Source organism: Amblyomma maculatum, chromosome 1, assembly GCF_055883805.1.
Source record: "Amblyomma maculatum isolate TAMU_Amacu chromosome 1, ASM5588380v1, whole genome shotgun sequence".
Classification (NCBI taxonomy): Eukaryota; Metazoa; Arthropoda; class Arachnida; order Ixodida; family Ixodidae; genus Amblyomma; species Amblyomma maculatum.
The window spans coordinates 309967482-309980446 of NC_139344.1; the positions used below are offsets into that span (position 1 = coordinate 309967482).

The 12965-nt window shown below is 46.4% G+C and overlaps 1 protein-coding gene and 1 long non-coding RNA gene across 3 annotated transcripts in view; one reads left to right on the top strand and one right to left on the bottom strand.

Annotated features, from left to right (window-relative positions):
- The window catches only part of sp3 (phosphatidylinositide phosphatase spermathreecae), a 101554-nt gene that overhangs the window by 45817 nt on the left and 42772 nt on the right, over positions 1-12965 (bottom strand). The gene's annotated exons all lie outside the window — the stretch shown is intronic.
- Positions 7679-8531, top strand: LOC146207059 (uncharacterized). The gene is made up of 2 exons (XR_014705229.1): positions 7679-7941; positions 8389-8531. It is a non-coding gene; the product is annotated as an uncharacterized LOC146207059 (long non-coding RNA).

The window sequence follows — 12965 nt, forward strand, 5'->3', positions numbered from 1 at the left end:
GTTTCTACTTTAAGTTCGCTGCTAATTTCAAAGCATAATTAATGAACAGTTTCCTAATCGCTTTACTGAGGCGAACGGTTCAGAAGAATGAGCTGGCTCGTTTAACGCACGCATTTCTTTTTTTTTTTTTTACGTTTATGCTGCACACGCATGTTTAAGTTATTATTCCTGTCTTTCGAAACTTTTTGAGCAGGATAGGACACAAATCTGTTGAATTAAACAGTTTGAGTGCACCGAGCACGGCTTCATGAGTACGCGGTATGCACGGAAGAGTGCGGCGCGTCGTCTGCTAGCGCACTGCCCCATGGACCCCTCGAGAGGGCGCTCGTGTAGTTGTCGCTACCTTTAAAAAAATGGAGGAGCCTTAGTGCAAACGGGATGGCCACGCCATCTGCCGGGAATCTCCCAAAGCGTACGTCGGCTGCTGCATTTACCCGTCGGTTTCTGTGCGCTTTCGTACGTTGCGCATGATATTCATTAACTGCGAACATGACAAAAGCTCTGCCCCCGTAGCCTTGGCTCCATAGCCAGAAAAACCGCGGGTATAGCTTCTGTACCAAATTCAATACGAATCCAATGCCCCTATGAGTATTCACTACTGATGCAAATATTCGTCCCGTGAATCTCAGAATTGCTCAAAGCGGTGCTACACAAGTCGGGGAGTTGAAGCTGTAGCTGTTGGAAGATGCAACACTGAGCTTGACTATGGGCCATAAGGAATAAAGTCAGTATATTGACGACCCTCACACCATGCATGTGTAAAAATTACCATATATTGCCAATGACAAATACCATAGTTGAACGATTTTAACGTGCACCTTTTTTCCTGAAAATAAGCATTAAAAATAGATGCGCGTTACATTCAGACTCAAAACTGAAAAATCTCAAAACCCAAAATGAATCTCAAAACCCGAAACCATGGCCAACTACATTGCCATTAGTATCAGCAAGCTGGTGAGCTTCCTGCAAGGACGCTTCCGGTAAACCGCCTCTGTCTTTTGGTTGTGTTTGCCCAGCCGATGTGTGCTTAAATCATGGTATCGTGTCCTAGAATTTAAAAGTGTGCCATCTTCAGTGCACGACAATGGGAGCGATGAAAAGCGTAGACGACACTGTCCATCGTACAAATGTGCGGGGTGTTTGCTCTGCGCTGCTTCGCTGTCGTACTATGATGCAAGCAGGAAAACACGTGTCTGTTCTAGTCCGCCTCATTTCTTGCTCACTGAGCGCTCTTTCTTCCCCATTCCGTTCTTAAGATACTCTCCGCATGGAGGGGGAATCACATTCTGCCACTGCGCAGGCACTGCTCTTTTAGACTATGCCGAGTTTGCTGCATTTTGTGCGTTCATGTTCTTCGAAAAGTAATATGAAGAGGATGGTGGAAATAACACTCAGCAAGCGAGATGTGTTTCGTACCAAATTGCAAAAATGGATACCACTCCTGTAAAGAACTGCGATGTTTATTTCGAGTGCCCGTGGAGGCTGATGATCATCGCCAGGGTTGCCAAATTGGCTAGTTTATGACCTCATCTGGCAGTGAAAATTTTCCTGGCTGCGTTTTGGAAGTTCTATTTTGGTGCGTTTACCAGCCATGTTTTTGTAATTGTATATACGTGGTGGCTCTATGCACCATGTATGCGATGCTGCACGGTTTCACTAGCTGGGGAGAACTCCATCAAGAATGCATAATTAAGCTACCGCTGCATTCTTTTCGATGTTCTGACAGCTGCTAACAGCAGTGGATCATCATGTTTGGCTTGACATCTTACAAGGACACTTGTGGCGAATGCCCTTTTCCACACCTGGCGCAAGGAGCACTGATCAATTTTTAATGTGGATGCAGAGCTCATGTTCTCTTTTGTTAACTTCACAAAAACAGACATCTGTAAAAAATGAAGCTGGAATTACTCATGGCGATTCTGTGAATCAAGTTCAGTCTATGTTTAATTTACGTTAATTTATGCTTAACGTTCCTACTGAATTGTTGGATAGAATGTGCCAAAGTTATACTGGCAAGAAAACAATCTACTCTAGATAAGCTACGTGCATGGAATATTTATATACTGTAATACTGCGTTTATTGATGTAGCTCATATGGTCAGGAGGACCTTGCAGCGGAGAGCTCGGCATACTTCTTCATCGCACCAACACACTGGTGCATGTCGGTGGCTGAAGATGACGATTAGTAAGGTACATTTTCCCCTCTGGTAGAAAAAGAGCCATCCTGGCGACTTATGATGCGGAAAGCACAGAGGAGTCGTAGTAGGGCTTAAGTCAGTTGATGACGCAAGTCCGAAGAGGGCGTGATGGGCTCAACTATGTAGTTGACTGCAGGTGTTTGCTGAAGGAGGGCCGTGTTACTGAGCAAGATTTGAAAGGCCATGGGTAGTGGAAGACATCCAGAGCCACAGCAAAGAGTTCGGGAGATATGAAGCCTCGCTGGTGTCATGGTGGTGTTTTTGTTGCCACTGATTTTCTGTCGTAAGGGAGCGGGCCAGCTGACGGCATTCTTCTGTGTACGTGACGGCGTCGGAGAGTGGTGTCAACTCAGAAACATCAGAGCGGTAAGGAAGAAGTGTGTCCATAGTGCAGGGTGGCTCGCGCCCGTAAAGGAGAAAGAAAGGAGAGAATCCAGTGGTGGTCTGTGTCGTGGCGTTATATGCATAGGTAACGAAAGGTAGAACCTGGTCCCAATTGGAATGGTCAGCGTTCACATACATAGCCAGCATGTCACTGAGTACGGTTAAAATATTATGTCAAGCCATTCGTCTGAGGGTGGTATGACGTAGCAGTGCGGCATATGATACAGCATTCCTTCCGGAGGGCCTCAAGAACGTCAAGTAGGAAAACACGTCTGCAGTTGCTGAGCAGTTTGCGAGGGGCACCATGGCGAAGAAAAGACAGCGACGTCCCGTGAGGAATCAGAGGGTAACAGTGATGTCTCAGTTTATCGGGTCAGATGATCTACTGCCACAATAATCCAGCGGTTGTGATAGAAAAAGGACCATAGAGATTGATGCTGACGCGATCAAACGGATGGGCAGAACAGGGCTGCAACGAAGCAGGGGACTTGTGAGGAGTTTTTCGGCGTTGCCAAGACGGGCAGGAGCGCACAAAATGGCAGACAAAGCGGTACATTCCACGCCAGTAAAAGCACAGACACAAGCGCGTCTAGGTTTTCAACAGTCCACCATGGGCACACCGGAGGTCAGCATGGAAAGCAACACAAATGTCAGCGCGGAGATGACGGGGCATGGCAAAAAGCCATTTTCTTCCGTTGAGAAGATAATTGCGGCAACAGGCCATCACGAATGGAAAAATGGTGGGCTTGGTAAATGAGTGCTCTGGATGAATGACCGGAAAAGGGACTTGAAAGAAAATCCAGAAGTGTAGCTATCCACGGGCTGTGCCACTGTTCTGTGGCCATGTCGACACTGGCAACCAAAGACAGATGTGATCAGACGATGAAGAGCGAGGCAGTGGCGAGTGCCAAAGAGTGTCTACGTCAGTACGCTTGAGGCCTGAGCAATAGACGACACGAATGTCATACAGGCGAAGAGCTCAGCGAGCAAGGCGGCCGGATGTGTCCTTGAGAGACGTCAGCCAGCATAAACAGTGGTGACCACATAAAATGGTTGGACATACACATAGGGACGAAATTTTCCAATTGCACAAATAATGGCCAAGCATCCTCTTTCCGGAATAGTTGGATTCCGCTTTCGTAAAGGTCCGGCTGGCGTACACCATGACATGTTCGCAAAAACCAGGTTTGCATTTGGTGAGAACGGCACCAATACTACCGGCTGTGAATCTCAGTTGGCGAAGGATGGGAGGAGGTGGAGTAAAGTGTCGAAGGCGTCATCGCAAACAGGCATCCAGGTGGATAGGTCGGAGCTGCTGTTGCTGGGTGAGAGGGGCAATTATAGAGGCGAAATTCAAGGTGAAGCGGCAAAAGTGGGAGCACAGGCCGATGAAGCTGCGGTGCTGCTTCACTGATTTTGGCCGTGGAAATTGGGCAACTGCATGAAGTTTGGGAAGAATGCCGTCCTTAGAAACTACATGACTTAGAATAGTTAGTCATCTCTCGTCGTCGCGTGCAAGCACCTTGTCGCCTTCACCAAAAACAAAACTGCTCATTTGCGTTACAAGGCACACGACGATACGCTTTCGATGAAACATCGCAATCTGTGAAAGAACTCGCGTAGCGGTTGCTACATTGCTCACAACCCTCCACACTAATATACGTAGTCTCATTCTGAAGTGCATCTCCAATCTTGTGTGTCTCAACAATCTTCTGATACTTACTGAAATATGGCTTACTAACGATGTCACTGAAGCTCAAGTTCTTGCAGACTTGCTCAACTTCAATCTGTTCCATAAAGGTTGTCCATCCGCAAGAGGCGGAGGTGTCCTCGTTGCCGTTAGCAAGCAGCTGCAGTGCAAAAATATCGATATTTCGTCTCGAGATGCTGTGATTAACTTGTCGTGCTGTGCCCCATACCATCCTTCTAGGAGTCTTTTACAGACCACCAAACAACTGTCATTTTTCCTGGAAACTTTAACCACCAATTAACCACAAAATACCCCAATGCCCATACAGCTCTCTTTGGAAACTTCAACTTTCCAGACATTGGCTGGTGAAAGCAGACAGCAGTCGGCAATAGGGAAGCGGTTGATTTCATTTACGTATGCTTGAATTTCAGCTTAACACAATTGGTGACTGAACCTACCCGGATTGCAGGAGGATGTGGCAAGCACCCTAGATCTAATCCTAACAACCTACCCAGATGCCCTCTCTTCGATCACGTACCTTCGCGAGATGTGATCATAACGTTATCCACACGACTTTTGAATTTCATCCAACACTGCGTCACACTTACAGTAAGACCATTCGTCTATACGATAAAGGTAACTATGAAGCCATTCATCCTGAGCTGAGCCAATATCGCACAACCTTTGAGGCGTCCTTTCATAACCAGGCAATCCAAAACAATTGGCTACTCTTTAAAAACACCATGAAAGAACTGGCTGACAGACACATTCTGAAAATACATTTTAACGCAAACCAACAGAAGCCATGGTATAATAGGACATTAAAAAGACTAGGTGCCTTTTCTGTGCTGCGAAACAAAAAATGACGCACCCGGGAAAAATACTATACAGCAGAACGCGCATATCTAACTGCAGTCCGCAATGCTAAACATTCCTTTCTTCATGCCGATCATCCAAAAATTCTGATAGACAATCCCAGAAAATTCTGGCAGATAGTAAACGATCAGCACCCTAAACTTAGCATTGCTGTCATAAAAGAATATGAAGTGAGTATGCTATAACCTTTAACAACGCCTTCTTCTCTGTATTCATTAATGAGACCCACCCACCGACTACTATTGCGTTTGTCCATTATGTTTGCTCTGACGTTCTCGGAAGCCAGCATTTCGTCATCAGCTGGCGTAGACGAAATTACCTATAAAATATTGCGCAATACTAACGACTTTTCCGCAGTGTACTTGTGTTTATTGTCCTCGCAGTCACTTTCTACAGGATGCATACCAGACGACTGGAAGGTGGGAAAGGTCATTGCCATCTATAAATCAGGTAACAAAGGTACTCCACTAAATTATCGTCGAATCTCATTAAGGGGGGAGGCTACCTTTGAATACCAACTTTGTTGTTTCTTGAGATAATTGAATGAAATTTTCAGGGTAGACTCATGGCACAGCCATTTGAATAACTGCAAAGTTTCATGGAGCTGCGCACATTGGTACTCAAGTTAGAGAAGTATATCAGAATGGTTCACATGGGTTCCTTGTTCCATGCCTGGTGAACTTGCAAAATGTGTTGGCACTATGAAATTCATTATGAAGGTTCCTGAATAGGTACCACAGGGCAAGACAGAGCCCTTTTTTTTTAATTTCCCTGCCGAAAAATTTTAGCAGTGCATTGAGGTTAGTGCCACTAATTGGACTTGCATTAGCCTAATTTTGATTGTTTATTATAAATTCCAGACTCAATAATTTGAAAAAATGAGCTTGTCTTGCCCTGGGAAATTTATCCAGGCACACAATAAAAAAAACCAGGTGGGAATCCGATTAGCGGTTCCAGAAATACTGCGGGAATAAGCAACCATACCATGAAAAAAATTCATTCTGAGAAAATGGCCCTTGAAGTTTAAAACAGCATTTTTCTAAAGTTGGTTTTTCCCTGCAGCACGTTGTGCCTCCACCTCCCCGATTCCCTCGGAAAGTGCATTTTCATGCGAACAGCGGACGACGCTGACGACGCTAGGGTCCCTAGAAATATTGCTAGTCTGTCGTCCGCCGGCCGCGGCGGGGGCTGCCGCTGAATGATCGCCACGGTGGCGCTGCGGTGAACCGGAGTGCGCCACTGCTGACGGAGCAGACGACGCGCGCGCCCGTGCGCTTCGAAATGCATTCGCTGCATGCTCATTGTCAGGTGCCTTGTACATGCGATGCCGCTCTTTAGTCTTTGATTTCAGTTTAGTCGTAATATTGAATTCGCAGCCGAGTTGTTGGCATAACCACGGATGCGACCTTTTTTTTTTCGTGAGCGAAGTTTTGCGCGCATGCCCCTGAGCCGATGTAGAAACGAAGCTGCTTTTTATACCCTATTATCCTGCTGAAGCTACCGCCGTGCCGTATTGTAATGAAGACTTCTGAGGATTTTGTGCAAACAATTGCGCTTGCATGGAGAACTATACTAGACGCACATTCTAGGCTCCAAGGACCATGTGTGCGAGCAACAGAGCGCTGTCGCCGGCGTTTTCATTCACGCTATAGTTTCATCTTAACTTCTTCGGACGTTTAGCTAAGTTATAACACGTATGTAGAACTAGAAACTTTCGGATGCATGCACAATTAAAGCACGCAAGATGGGAACCCGAGCCCTTCAAATCGCACCGCGCTTCAGGCAAACTGCTGATAGGCATCCCTAGCAAAAAAGACCAATAGGGTGCGTTATTGGTTTTATAAGAATCGGTATTGGTTCTGTAGGTATTCTATGTGTTTTATCTGCATTTCTATGAGACTTATTCAGAAACTCATAAATCTTATAGACTGGTACATATTTGTCCTATAGGCAATAGTATTGGTTTCATAGGTTTATCGGTGGGTTGTATAAGAAAAAGCCCATACATCTTATAGGCTGATACATGCTTGTCTTGTAGACTACTACATATTGGTTCATGTGTCTGATACATCAGTAGGCCTTTGTTTATGGGTCTTGCATGCAGGATCAGTACGTTGGAGATTTTAGGTCTTTGTCATTGTTTCCTTTTCCATCTCGGACACATCCCCAAAACTCACACATTCATCCCGTTTATTGAGTTGCCGTAACGTACAATATTAGCCGCAATAACAATTGAGAACGCTGCGCGCGGTCTCAACAAACTACGTACGGTTGGAGCCGCAAGACGCGCGACGCTGTTGCTACTGGATCACTGACTGGAGATGGGAAAGCACGCGGATATAGCACGGTTCTGTCGGGGCCCAGCTCAGTCACAATCACCTACATGTGCAGAGCAGGACGGTGAAATGGATTGAGAGGCGCGCGTCCAAGCAACTGCAACGCTGCAACCGCCGCCGAAGCGAGAGGAGTCGACATCGAGCACGCGACGAGTACGGCTCTAGCTGCCGACGCGGTAGCGCCGTAGCGCGATGCCGGCGGCGCTTCGCAGCGGAGAGGTAGGTTTCCTTTCTCTCACTCCCACTCCCGCGCAAGCGTTCCCGTGCTGGCCTCTCTCATCCTCCTTTCCACCTCTCCTCTGGGCGCGCATGCGCAGCTCCGTAGAGGCATTGGCGCTGGCGCGATCGCTGATCGGGCGGCAGTTCGGTCGGTGCCCTGTGTTTATAAGTTTTCGCCGATTTTCGGGGTGCTTCTCGAGGATATCAACGTTCCAGCGCACGTTCAGCTTTTGATCAGGTGCGTGTGCATCACTTGCAACTTCGGGCTGACGTTTATACTTTGTCAGTGTATGATGTGGCTTTGCGTTGCAGAATGCCGTTGCCTGCACGCCAACAAAGGAATTTGAATCGCGCGGTGTGATATAACGCAGCGTCGAGTTTTAAAGTTGTCGGCACGATTTCTTGAAAGTATTGATGAAACTTTTTAGCGTTAATCTGTTTTCGAATATCGTGCGCACTGTGTTTAAGTGGCAGAACCTGTGGTGAGGCGCAAGGCGGAATGTTGGTTCAGCAGCTACCTCGGCGTTCAGTAATGGCGGCGCCTCTCCTAACTGCCTCCGCATGAATACGCGCGCAATCGCGGTTGCCGGTATATGTGTGGACAGATTTTTTGAAGTCATGGTGGTGTCGCGTTCTTGAAATCGCTTATTTTTCAAGCTGTAACGCAATTTTTTATTTCTTTCAGGTGCCTTAGCATTCGAGAGACTACATCATCGGGCCGAAATCCGCAATCTTGGAATCGAGGGCTACCTGGATGCAGTCAATGTTTGGATTATGTGCCAGTATGCGTTGCCGCTGTCATTGTGGATTAAAATGTGTATACATGCACCTGCTGCGTAACTCATCCCTAGAAAATGGAACATAGCTGCCCTCTCCTTTCAGGTGTCCGGAGAGGTAAAACACCCGCAGCTACTCGATGAGACCAATATTCCATAGGGCCTACAAAACCAATAGGAAGCCTACTGGTTTTGTAGGTCTATCAGATTATTGACAGCTATGGGTGTACTAGCATTACAGACCTATCAGTTTATCAGATGCCATAGGACCGATAAAACCATAGCCTATATGACCAGTAAACAATTGACCTATAAAACCAATACTCCAGTAGACCTGTAAAACCAATCGGCTAGGATACCCATAAGACCAATACTCTGGCAGACCTATAAAACCAATATCAATAATCTGATAGGCTATTAGTTTTCTATCGGATTTTTTTGCTAGTACCAAAGAATGCATTCTTTGGTACTTAGGAAGCCTAGTAGCCACTCATCAGAATATGCCATCACTTTTGTTGACTTCCGTTTTGCAACCTCTAAAACATATTTTAACAGCCAGCTGTTAGTTGAGAGGAAGGGCAATAACACTTCTTTCAAACTCTGTCCTTGAAGGTGTTCATTTTCATTTTTCATTTCACCGAGAGCTTTTACCAGCTTTGCCACCTTGTCCTTCGTACGATAAACTGCTCGAGACATAGAAGTCTGTTTCTTAATTTTTCTTCTTCTTGACAGGGTGTTCTGAGTTAACTTTCGCAAGTATTTGCAGGCTATATGCATGTTGCATCAGAAATAATGGTACAGTTCGCCGCGAATTAAGCAACGCCCATTGTAGGTGGGAAAGGTCTTGGTAATAGGCTTCAATCCGCTGCCAGGACACAAGCTGAGTTTCGCAATGTCCTGAATAAGATTAATTACCTCTTCTGTCGACTTTACAGCTATCTCCTTGACTTTGTTCCCTCGAATGCTAACAGCAGCATTCATGGCAGCTTCACCACTGCGATGGAACAGAACTCGCTGATGGCAATTGCCTCCGCGAGATTCGTCCTCGCTTGAGTGGCACTATGCGAATGTTCATTGTTCAACATCAGAAAGATCGACATTTGTCCCCAGTGGCGGTGGCATGCAGCTTTCTGCATTCCTGGAGCAGGCTCACGTCACACGATCCACCACCGCTGTATTCTTCAACTGGCTCCACTGATGCTTCAGGATCAGTGCACTTTTTTTCTTTCTCTGCAGGTCTCCCTGCTGACTGTTTTTGCTCGTACAAGTTGCGCTCCTTTCTCTTGAGAGGCAGGGGTTTCAACAAGTATTTTGGAGTGTCAGGAAACAGCATTGAGATGGCATCCTTCGTGAGTTGCGTAACATCCCGTGGAATCTCAATTACCTTTACCTGTCTTAAAACTTCGCTCAATAAATCAGGGTTTGAAGTGTCGCTCACAAACGTCGACACTAGCTTATTCGTGTTACAGTAATGTGAGGGCAACCCCGATCCGGATCATCCGATATTTATATCAACGTCCAGGATTTCCTGTCTGCAACTCACAAAATAATGAGGAAGATATTCACCACTTGTGGGTTTGCCCGCCACTGAAGCCGACAATATCGGCACCTGACGGCAGTGGGCCTTTCACCGAGCAACCCATCTTCGTACATTGCTTGCACGCAAGGGCCTTATCATCGTTCTCTCTTGAATTTCATTAGAACACAGCCAGTCTATTTTCTTTCATTTATTCGGCCTTTTAATTTTCGTTTTGCATATTCCTAGCTGAGACAATAAACAATGTTATTGCCTTTGCAACCGCGCTTGATGTTGCGCTCCCACTCTAGCCTCTTCCCTGCGTCTTTCGGTGTCCTGAAGAGAGAACATTTCACCTTGCACGAGCGCTACCCGCTCTTGCATCCGGGCAAGAAACACGTGCTATCACGCTTACCCCGTTTTCTGGACATGACGCGATCACATAACCATAAAAAAGGCACACTTGCACACATGCTAGCTAATTTGCGCGCATTCCGGCTCGCGAGCGAAAAAAAGTGCACGTGGTGCACGAGCCTTGTCACGGCACCATCGGATCAGCGCGGCGCAGATTCGCAGTACGGCACAACCGCCACAGCACCACGTACACAACGCGACCACGCTCCGAATGCGTACAGCGCCCCCTGCGCTTTCATCCGGGAAGCGGCCAACCGGTTCCATAGGGAACCCCGCTCGGACGGCAGACTAGCAAATACTTCTAGGGACTCTAACGACGCGTTATCGCTTGCGATGACAGGGTGCGTTCCAATTCTTAGACGTCTAGCAAGACTGCTTCGTAGACGTCTACGTAGACGTCTACAGGTTCGCGTATTGGAACGCGTCTACCTGTTTACGCCTAGCGTCACCTCGCGGCATAAAGGTTGAACTAAACCGTTTTAACAACTATTATAACGCTGTTTTCTTTAAAGATTTATGACAATACAGGTAAAAATCACGTTTTTAACGGTTCGCCGATTTTTTGCAGCAACAATATTAAATGTGTAATCGCCACAACGTAGATAGACTATTAATAGGTTAACTTGTAGCAGACCATGAGCCCCATCACGAATTGACGGAAGAGAACGTTTGTCCGTTTTTCCTTTTTTATTACTAATGCTGAAGTGTACATGCTTCTCAGATGTCTTATTCACACAGCTGTAAGAATGAAAACATGCAAAATACTGTAAACTTGAGGGGATTACGGACGAAAGGTGATAACCGGCTACAGCAAACGAAAAACTGTGCCGTTACACCTGTTGTCTGTAGTCACTAGACGAGGAAACCAAAGAAAACAACTCGTTTTAATAATGTACAGGCACAAAAAAATCAATGCGCAACAAGTCGGCATCGTCAGGCGAGTTCGTTCTTCCGAGATTAACTGAAAATCCGCGGAAGTTTGCCACGGCTACTACAGCAAGATAGAAACACACACGTGCGCCGTACAGCAGCCGTCCTGACTCTCGGCGAGGTGCCCAGAAAGTGACGAGTTCGTCGATAACAGCACGACTGAAGAAACTCGTCAAGTTAAAAAAGAAGACCAACAGCATCCAACGCACGCTTTCCTCTTAAGCGCGGTAAAACAATCCGCAGTGCTATGAATCTCACGACCATAAAGACAGCTAAATTAGCCTCTAGCTAGCGCATACATTGACGTAACAACTCACGTTTGAAAGATCGTTCATATGCATATACTCCGGCGTTCGCAAAGAGCACGACCACCGTACAGTACAACTACTGCAACAACCGCACGCACGACTCGCTCAGCGCGAAACGCGCTCTGTCCGCCATGTTTAGAAAGCAAAGTAGTCTGCATCGATGTTGACTTCGGCGAAGCCGTCTTCGTGAGTCCCATGATGGCGGCTGCTCGCGAGGGGGTATTGGAACGTCTACGAGGGGGTATTGGTATAGTGCTCTAGAATATTGGGCAGTGTGACGACCTGCGCCGGAGAGCGGGCCGCTTTTGCGATGACAAGAACCGACTTCCGCGAGAGGGCGCGACGTGCAACAGGGGTGCCACGTTCGCCGCTCGGCGCGTAGCGGCCGCGGGATAGCGGGGGTACAGAGGAGGGGTGCGGTTCTCTTTGTAGCGATTTTCAGACGCTACGCAATTAGTGTGATAATTAATAAAGAGGCGACTTATTCCAGGGGCTTAAACTGATCCCTGCCGTTTTTTCTGGAGACATTGGGCACGCTTGGGTAGTCCTTCGGAGCAGCGCGCTATGTTTGAATCGCCATCTGAAACTCTCAATATTTCTTCCTGCGGACAGTTACAAATCGTCCAGATGAGCAATTTGTACTTAATGTTTGCAACGAAGCGTGGTGTTTTGCATTCGTGTTTCCCGTAAGGGAATAAAGGCTACTGCCCAGGAGCGCTATTAACACGCGGAGAAAAACAGTGTACATGCGAATCGGGGCTTCGTAATGCCTCCTTAGGAACACTTATTTTTTACAAACCTTATTTACGAACACCTGCTTACATTTTGCAGCTTGCGCTTATTAATACATAACAACGTTTATCTTAAATCGTCACTAATCTGTAATATATCTCTTTAATCGGTGTTCTTTATGTGCCCTAATCACCGCTTATATGAATTACAAATACAGTGTGCGAGCAAAACACATTTATTCACTACCGTACTAATTTAAAGCACTGTGGTATTTACCGGCAAAAAAAAAATAAACAAGGTATACGCGACTCAAGGATTTATTCTATGTTCATTAACATATACGTATATCACGGATATTTGTTTGCGTGCCACTAACCAAAGGGTGAACCAGCTGTTTAGATGAAAAAAAAAAAAGTCAAGTACAGCTACGGCATTACTTCAAATAAAATGTCAAAAATTAAACCTGTCACACACGTAATACGTTCATAGTGGGCACTTGAGTGCGGACGCTTTACTGGCATCAAATGGTACAGAGCAAACAAACAAAAATAAAAGCACTGATAATTACGCGTCGAATTGGCAGGTA